Source organism: Protopterus annectens, chromosome 4.part1 (genome assembly GCF_019279795.1).
Source record: "Protopterus annectens isolate FY-2018-M chromosome 4.part1, PAN1.0, whole genome shotgun sequence".
Lineage (NCBI taxonomy): Eukaryota > Metazoa > Chordata > Ceratodontiformes > Protopteridae > Protopterus > Protopterus annectens.
Window position 1 is genome coordinate 261,577,777 of NC_056734.1, and position 7,702 is coordinate 261,585,478.

Consider the following 7,702-nt stretch of genomic DNA (forward strand, 5'->3'; position numbering starts at 1 on the left):
AAGGACTGTGGCTGACCAAGTTCGCAGATGACTGCAAACTGGGCACCATAATCGACTCTCCAGCCGACACAAGCATCCTCCAAAAGGGCCTCATAGAAACAGACAACTGGTGCCAGAGCCATGGCCTCAAACTAAATGCCAAAATGTGTATAGTCATCCCCTTTGGCAAAAACAAAGTGCCCACAAATTACCACATAGGTGGTAATCCATTAAGTACAGAAGAAGTAATTAGGGACCTGGGGACCCAAGTTAATAGCAATCTCTCATTTGACAACCACGTGGCCAAAGTGGTTAGAAAAACATTTTATATAGCCCACCTAATCATGAAGGGATTCACATCTAGATCAGGGGAGGTCATTGTGCCTCTTTACTCATCCCTCATCAGGCCCATAATTGAGTACAATGCCCCTTTTGGGATGTACCTTACCAGACACCTGCAGCAACTGGAAAGACCCCAAAAGTACCTCACCAAGAGGATCAAAGGGCTCAAACAGATGCCATATGCTACCCAGTTAAAGAAACTCCAGCTCTACTCAGTGGCATACCACCTGTTCAGAGGCGATCTGTGCCTGACATATAAAGCCATGTCCAACCTGGAATTAATGGACATGCTGCACCTCAGAAAATCCAAATCCCATCGAGCTACGCGCTCGAGAGACTTGAACCTCAGCACTGAAATAAATAGGACATGCTGGAGGGACAGATTCATAACCCAGAGGCTCCCTTCACTCTGGAATAAAATCCCAGTTCAGGTTAGGCAGAGTCCCTCATTGACTCTCTTCAAGAGGAATCTTGATGAGTGGATGGGAGATCGTAGGTTTACCCCAGGTATCACTTCTGTGTCACTGTTAGACAGAGGCACAGTATACTAACCTCAAAAAAGGGCATAGCAAAATAAATTTAAAATGGGTGGCGAAAGCCAAACACATTCTGGCTAGGCTTATAAATGCCCTAGGGCAGATAGCCTAGTATGAACCTATGAACCTATTTGATAAGCATGTATATATGTGTGTGTCTGTGTAAGCTCATGTGAGTGGTTGTGTGTTTGTGTATGTGTGAGATTGTATATATGTAAGTATATATACATATTTAGATATATAGATATATTATTAGTGACCTCTTGTCTGTGGAAAATGGGGACTATGTCTTTAAACGTGTCTTGTATCTAAATTCTCACAACCAAAAAGAGTCAGGTAATTAAATGTATTAGACAGAATAATGAAATAATAACTTCATATTTGTGATGCCTAAATGACAGTTACCTCGAATAGCAGATTAGGAAGTATTTCCCCGTCTGGCAGGATCACTAGAGTGTACAGTAGTGGCTCTGCCTGAAAGTACATAGTGGGAGCCAATAGTAAATGTGGTGTTAGGGAAGATTAAGTTAAAAACATTTGTGTAGTTGGAATGAAGTCCTAGCTAAGGGTTGTGAGAGACTGCACTTGTATTAAATACAGTTGGTGAAGTTACCTCTAAGGACTGTGCACCTTGCATACAAGGTACTGTAACTGGCTGAAACAGTTGTGAAAATAATTGTTAAAAGCAAAATGAGCTAAATTTTAGTTTCATTCATAAATAATAATAATAAGCCTGTTTTCACATCTTTCTGCTTACTATGAGACGTGTAAAGGTAACAATATGTACATAAATGCTTGCATACATGCATACATATATGTATCTGTGAGTACATACTCAGACACACACACACACAGATATAAATATGTAGGGTTCATTCATTCATACATTCCTTTTCTCTATCCAATGAATGACCAAAAGGGATGCAGAATAATCAGTGGATACAAAGTACAGAAAGATCATCCTGAACTGGTGCCATCCCATCGCCTGAAGTATACACACACACACACACACACACACACACACACACACACACACACACACACACACACACACAGACACACACACACAAACACACGTATTCTCACACTGCATACTTTCCTGTGGGTAATTTTGAAGAATACTAGGTCACCTACGATGTCTTTGGGATGCAGGAGGAAAATAGATCACACTTTGAAAACCTATGCAGACCTTGGGAAGATGTGCAGATGTCACATAGTAGGTATCCCAGCCAAGAACTTAACTGGAGAAGTAAGTGCAGTTAGACAATAATGCTAACAGTTCCTGTAACTGACAAATTTTAACTACATTATTTACACATTTTGAAATAACATTACATCATAATTTAATGCCTGTACTGATTATCCCAAAAGCTGGCTTCTTGTAAACACAGCATTGCTAAAGCCATTTCTGCACAGTATTATTACCTCTTACTGTTCTCATACTGTAAAACGTCTGGGAGTTTTGATTCTTAAAAATAAAATAAATATTTCAAAAGTAACATCTTTGTATATTAGTAGGTATTGCTTCTCTCAAAATTTAGGTCAGAGTTGCTGTCAGAGTTAAGTCTGGAAAGTGGAACAAGACACAACATATAAACAGGCGTTTTATTTTAATAACAGTAGTCAGCTGGAACTATGCATTTATATTTTGCGGTATATAATTTTTCACAGGAGAACACACTCCCTACTATTATAGGTTCATAGGTAGGTACTAGGCTATCTGCCCAAGGGCATTTATAAGCCTAGCTAGAATGTGTCGGCTTTCACCTCCCTTTTAAATTAGTTTCCTGTGCCTCTGTCTAGCAGGGCCATTGAAATGATCCCAGGGGTAAATTTACGATTTCCCATCCATTCGTCAAGATTTCTCTTGAAGAGAGTCAGTGAGAGACTCTGCCTAACATAAATTGGGATTCTATTCCAGAGCGAGGGAAGTCTCTGGGACAGGAATCTGTCCCTCCATCATGACCTGTTTATTGTTGTGCTGAGGTTTTACTCACTGGAATATGTGGCTCTAAGAGATTTGGTTTACTTGAGGTGGAGCATGTGCATTAATTCCGGGTTGGACATGGCCTTGTACGTCAGGCAGAGATCACTTCTGAGCAGGCGGTAAGCAACTGAGTAGATCTGGAGTTTCTTTAGTCGAGCTGCATAGGGCATCTGTTTGAGGCCCACGATCCTCTTGATGAGGAACTTCTGTGGTCTTTCCAGCTGTTGCAGGTGTCGAGTAAGGTACATTCCAAATGGGGCATTGTACTCTATTATGGGCCTAATGAGTGATGAGTAGAGAGGCACGATGACCTCTCTTAATCTAGATGTGAACCCTTTCATGATTAGGTGTGCTATATAGAAGGATTTTCTAACCACTTTGGCAATGTGATTATCAAAGGAGAGATTGCTATCTACCTGGGTCCCCAGATCACTAATTACATCTTCCGTACTTAGTGGATTACCACCTATGTGATAATTCGTGGGCACTTTGTTTTTCCCCAGATAGGATGACTATGCACTTTTTGGCATTTAGCTTGGGACCATGGTTCTGACACCAGGTATTTGTCTCCGTGAGACACTTCTGGAGGATGTCGGTGTCAGCCAGAGAGTTGATTATAGCCCCCAGTTTGCAGTCATCAGTGAACTTGGTCAGCCATAGCCCTCCCATGCTTGCCTGTACCTCAGAAAAGTATACACCGAACAGGAGGGGTCCCAGGACTGAGCCCTGTGGGACGTCACTTGTAACTGGTTTAGAGTCGGACATGGCACCCGCAGCTCTGACCATGTGAGTTCTATCCATGAGCCAATTGGCAACCCATCTCATGACATAGGGGTTAATGTTCAAGCTGGTGAGCTTATCTATAATGCCATAGTGGGGAATGGTGTCAAAGGCCTTAGCGAGATCCAGGTACGCTGTGTGGACTACCTTCCCCTCATCTATGGCCTTGCTAACTGTTTCAAAAAAGTCAACTAGGTTTAAGAGGCAGGATCTGCCTTTAACAAAGCCGAATTAGGTAGGGTCCAGTGTCTGGAGGTTCCCAATGTCTTTGTTTATGAGTTCCATGATGATGCGCTCCATAGCTTTGCAGACCAGGCTAGTCAGGATTATAGAGCGATAGTTCCCAGGATCTGTTATGGCACCACCTTTGTGGAGTGGGATAACTGTTGCTGTATGCCATTCCTTGGATACATAGCCTGTGGTAAGGCTGAGTTTGAACAGTGAATTTAGGTGAGGGTTTAGTTCATTTTGGAGCTTGTGTAAGACACAGCCTGGGATACCATCCGGTCACATTGATGCTGTGTTTTTGGCTTTGGAGAGGGCTGTTTTCACCTGCGTGTCTGTGATGCCTGGAGCTCTACATTCTTCTGGGATGGACACAGGCCCTTTTGGGGGTGAGGGGGGAGGGGTAAAGTTTGCACTGAACCTGTCGTCCAGGATGTTGGCAATGTCAGTTGGTTCAGTGTATTTTTTTCCATTTTGCACTAGCTCAGAGCAGATCTCAGAGTTGCCATCTAGGTTCTTGACATAGCTAAAGAAGGCTTTGTGATTATCTTTAGAGTCTTTGGCAATTTTTCTTTTGAGACTGGCTTTGAATGATTTTATGAGGGATCGTAATTTCTTGCTAATACTGATCAGGGATGCCTTTCCTTTTTGGGATTTTGCATTCATTCCTTGATTAGGATGCATATGAACAAAAAGACAGAGATGAGTACAACCATAATATGCATAACTATAATATTTTTAAAATTATTTTGGACCCTTGTCTTCACCACTGAATTTTTATCATTCCTCCCCTAATCGTTCATTCATTCCTTAATGGAAACTGAGACTTGAGAGAGACATAACACATAGTGACTAAAGTAAGATGCAAGGGTAAATTTGAATGAGAGAGAAATGCCATACTGCCATACAGGACTTGATGATGTAGGCATATCCTACCATGCTCCTGTGCATTCAACCACTGAGCATCTGTACTGATCCTTGTTTCTAGTTCAGCGACTGAATCTCACAACTCAGCCTATGCTACAGAGTATCCCAACAGCAGCAAAATCACACACCTTTCCATCAAGGAATGAATGCTGACATGAGCCTCTCACTTCATTGACCCCTGCACCCACTCTTTGTTACTTCCTGCAGTGGCCAGGCTTGCTATTTGAAGCCAAGGGGTGGGATCTACTGGAGATAATCCAGGGTCCCGTCGTTCTGCACCATGGAACATGAAACAATAATAAAAATTATTACTACAATCATTATCATGCTGATCAAGAAAATACTTTGATTCACTACACTAACAAACTTGTTATGGAGCATTTATCTTAAAATGGAAATCCTGCATTGATTTGAATAATACATGAAATAATTATTCAGTGTTGCTGTTTCCTCTATTGAGATGGTATAATTATTAGTAAAGTATGTTTTCAACAAGACTGATACTAAAGCCCTACAACATGAACTAGATATGGTATAGAACTGTTTGCAGAGAGACAAACTGTTAATGACCATCCAGAAATTCAATGTCATGGCATTGGTTGCTAAACATAAACTAGTCAAATCCATACCTAATTCTTTATTTGATATAACAGGGAGCCCTCTACACACAAAAACACAAAAAAGACACATTGACCTTATCCTAGATAAAATCCTATAATTCCTACTACATACAGAAACACAATTTCAAAGATCACTAACCAAATTAAAACAGCACAAAAATTATCCCATCTCATCACAATTAAGCCAAAGAAGTAATAATAATAATGATAATAATAGTACTACTACTAATAATAATAATAATAATAATGATAATAATAGTACTACTAATAATAATAATAATAATAATAATGATAATACTACTACTACTACTACTAATAATAATAATGATAATAATACTACTACTACCAATAATAATAATAATAATGATAATAATACTAATAATAATAATAATAATGATAATACTACTACTACTACTACTACTAATAATAATAATAATAATAATGATAATACTACTACTACTACTAATAATAATAATAATGATAATAATAATAATAATAATAATAATAATAATAATAATAATAATAACAACAATGAACATGCCTATTTGTTAACCATGTAGATCTGCTGGCCACGCAGTCCCTTTTCAGTGGTGACCCAAAAGCAATGTCTATTTAAGTGAATTGCTAAAGGTCATACAGTAAGCAAACAAGGGCCAAGGGAATCAAACCCCGTAAAACCAGACCTACAGCTCACAACCTTAACCTCTGCACCAACAAGATTAGAGTATGCCTTAACTTTAACAGCTTCTAATCAAGATATAAATATTCTGATTATAGAAACAACATACTAAGGTTTATTCATCTAAGCACCGACACTAATCATCATTGTGCCAGGTGCCTATTACAGACAAGCTATCTCTCTCCTAAACTCTCTTACCGTTAAATGATTACATCACAATCAGTGCCCACCAGCTAAACTATAAATAAGATCCAGCTGTCATGATCTTCGAAATGCTCAAAGCCCGCATTTATATAAGCCCTCATTTATCATGGCCACAGATAAAGAAAAAAGATTTTGTTATGATAGGTCTTGCAGAATGGAATGAGCTACCTGACAAAATCAAAGACTGAAGCAAATCAAGAAGAAGGTGCCAGCCAATTTCTTAAAGTATTTCTAGTGCCATCCCAATTAAAAGCATTATTTCAACAACTGCTTAAGGGCAGAGAGCCTCTCTCACTTTCATAATACACAATGAAAATTTTACAAAGTACTGCAGCAACACAGCTTGTCTTCCATTATCTCTAAATTACACTCTTCTAAACCTGAGCATTCGATCTTTATAAATGTCCTTATACAAAACATAGAGTGTGCTCCTTTCCTTATAGCCTTAGGACAATCTTCAAATACCAACAGATTACAAAACGCATTAAAGAAAATCTGCCATTCCGTAAACCTGTCTAACATCAGCACAAATTACTGGCACCTCGTAAGTAATAGAGGCACACTGCCAATCAACGTAACTTATAACATTCCTTTTCTTCTTCTCCATCTTTATACCAGTCTTCTCCTATTGCTTTGACTCCTTTGCTTAGTATACTGATGAACACAACATAAACTTATTTTTGTAAAAATTACCGCCTCAGTTACCATCCTGAGATGCCTCCTTCCTACTCTTTTCCATATGAAACTCGAAGCAGTTCTAACTTATGCAACCTTAGATCAGTAGTAAACTCTCCCCTCTTCAAGGCCACACAATGCAAGTAATTTAACAATTTTCTATAAATCAGCCTCCTTAACATGCAGCACCAACACCCTAAATCTATGCTATGAAGCTTTACATTGTAATTTACTCTGCATGTAACAACAAGAAGTCCACACTCTCTACTGTAAATAATGTTTTGCATATTAGTAATTCTGTAAATACTGCATTTATAAGTCAAAGTTCTTCTGAGTTTGCCAAAATATTTCTAAGTTTTGCAAAGTTTTTCTGTATTTGTAGAAGTTTTCCTGTATGTACACATTTTTTATACAAAATTGTGTATTTCTCAGGGATTGTGAACTTGTTTCCAAGGATTCCTGATACTGCAGAACTTCTTCTTTTTTGTTGTGCAGTGTTTGTTACTGCATTTGAGCTCAAAACCAGTTTGTTTTACATTAAGAGAGTTTTTCTACTGCATTCTGGTAGGAGCAGAGGGCTGTGTCAACCCATTTGAGTTAGGAACTGCTGGCTGAAGGCTTATTGGGTATTTATCTGATTGGTCTGAAGCCTTAACTGCCTAAAATTATTTCATTCTGCTAGTATAAAAGCTTTACATTTTTGTGAGGTGAAAGTGTGCTTATTTATTTAGAGTTTCACTGGGCCTGG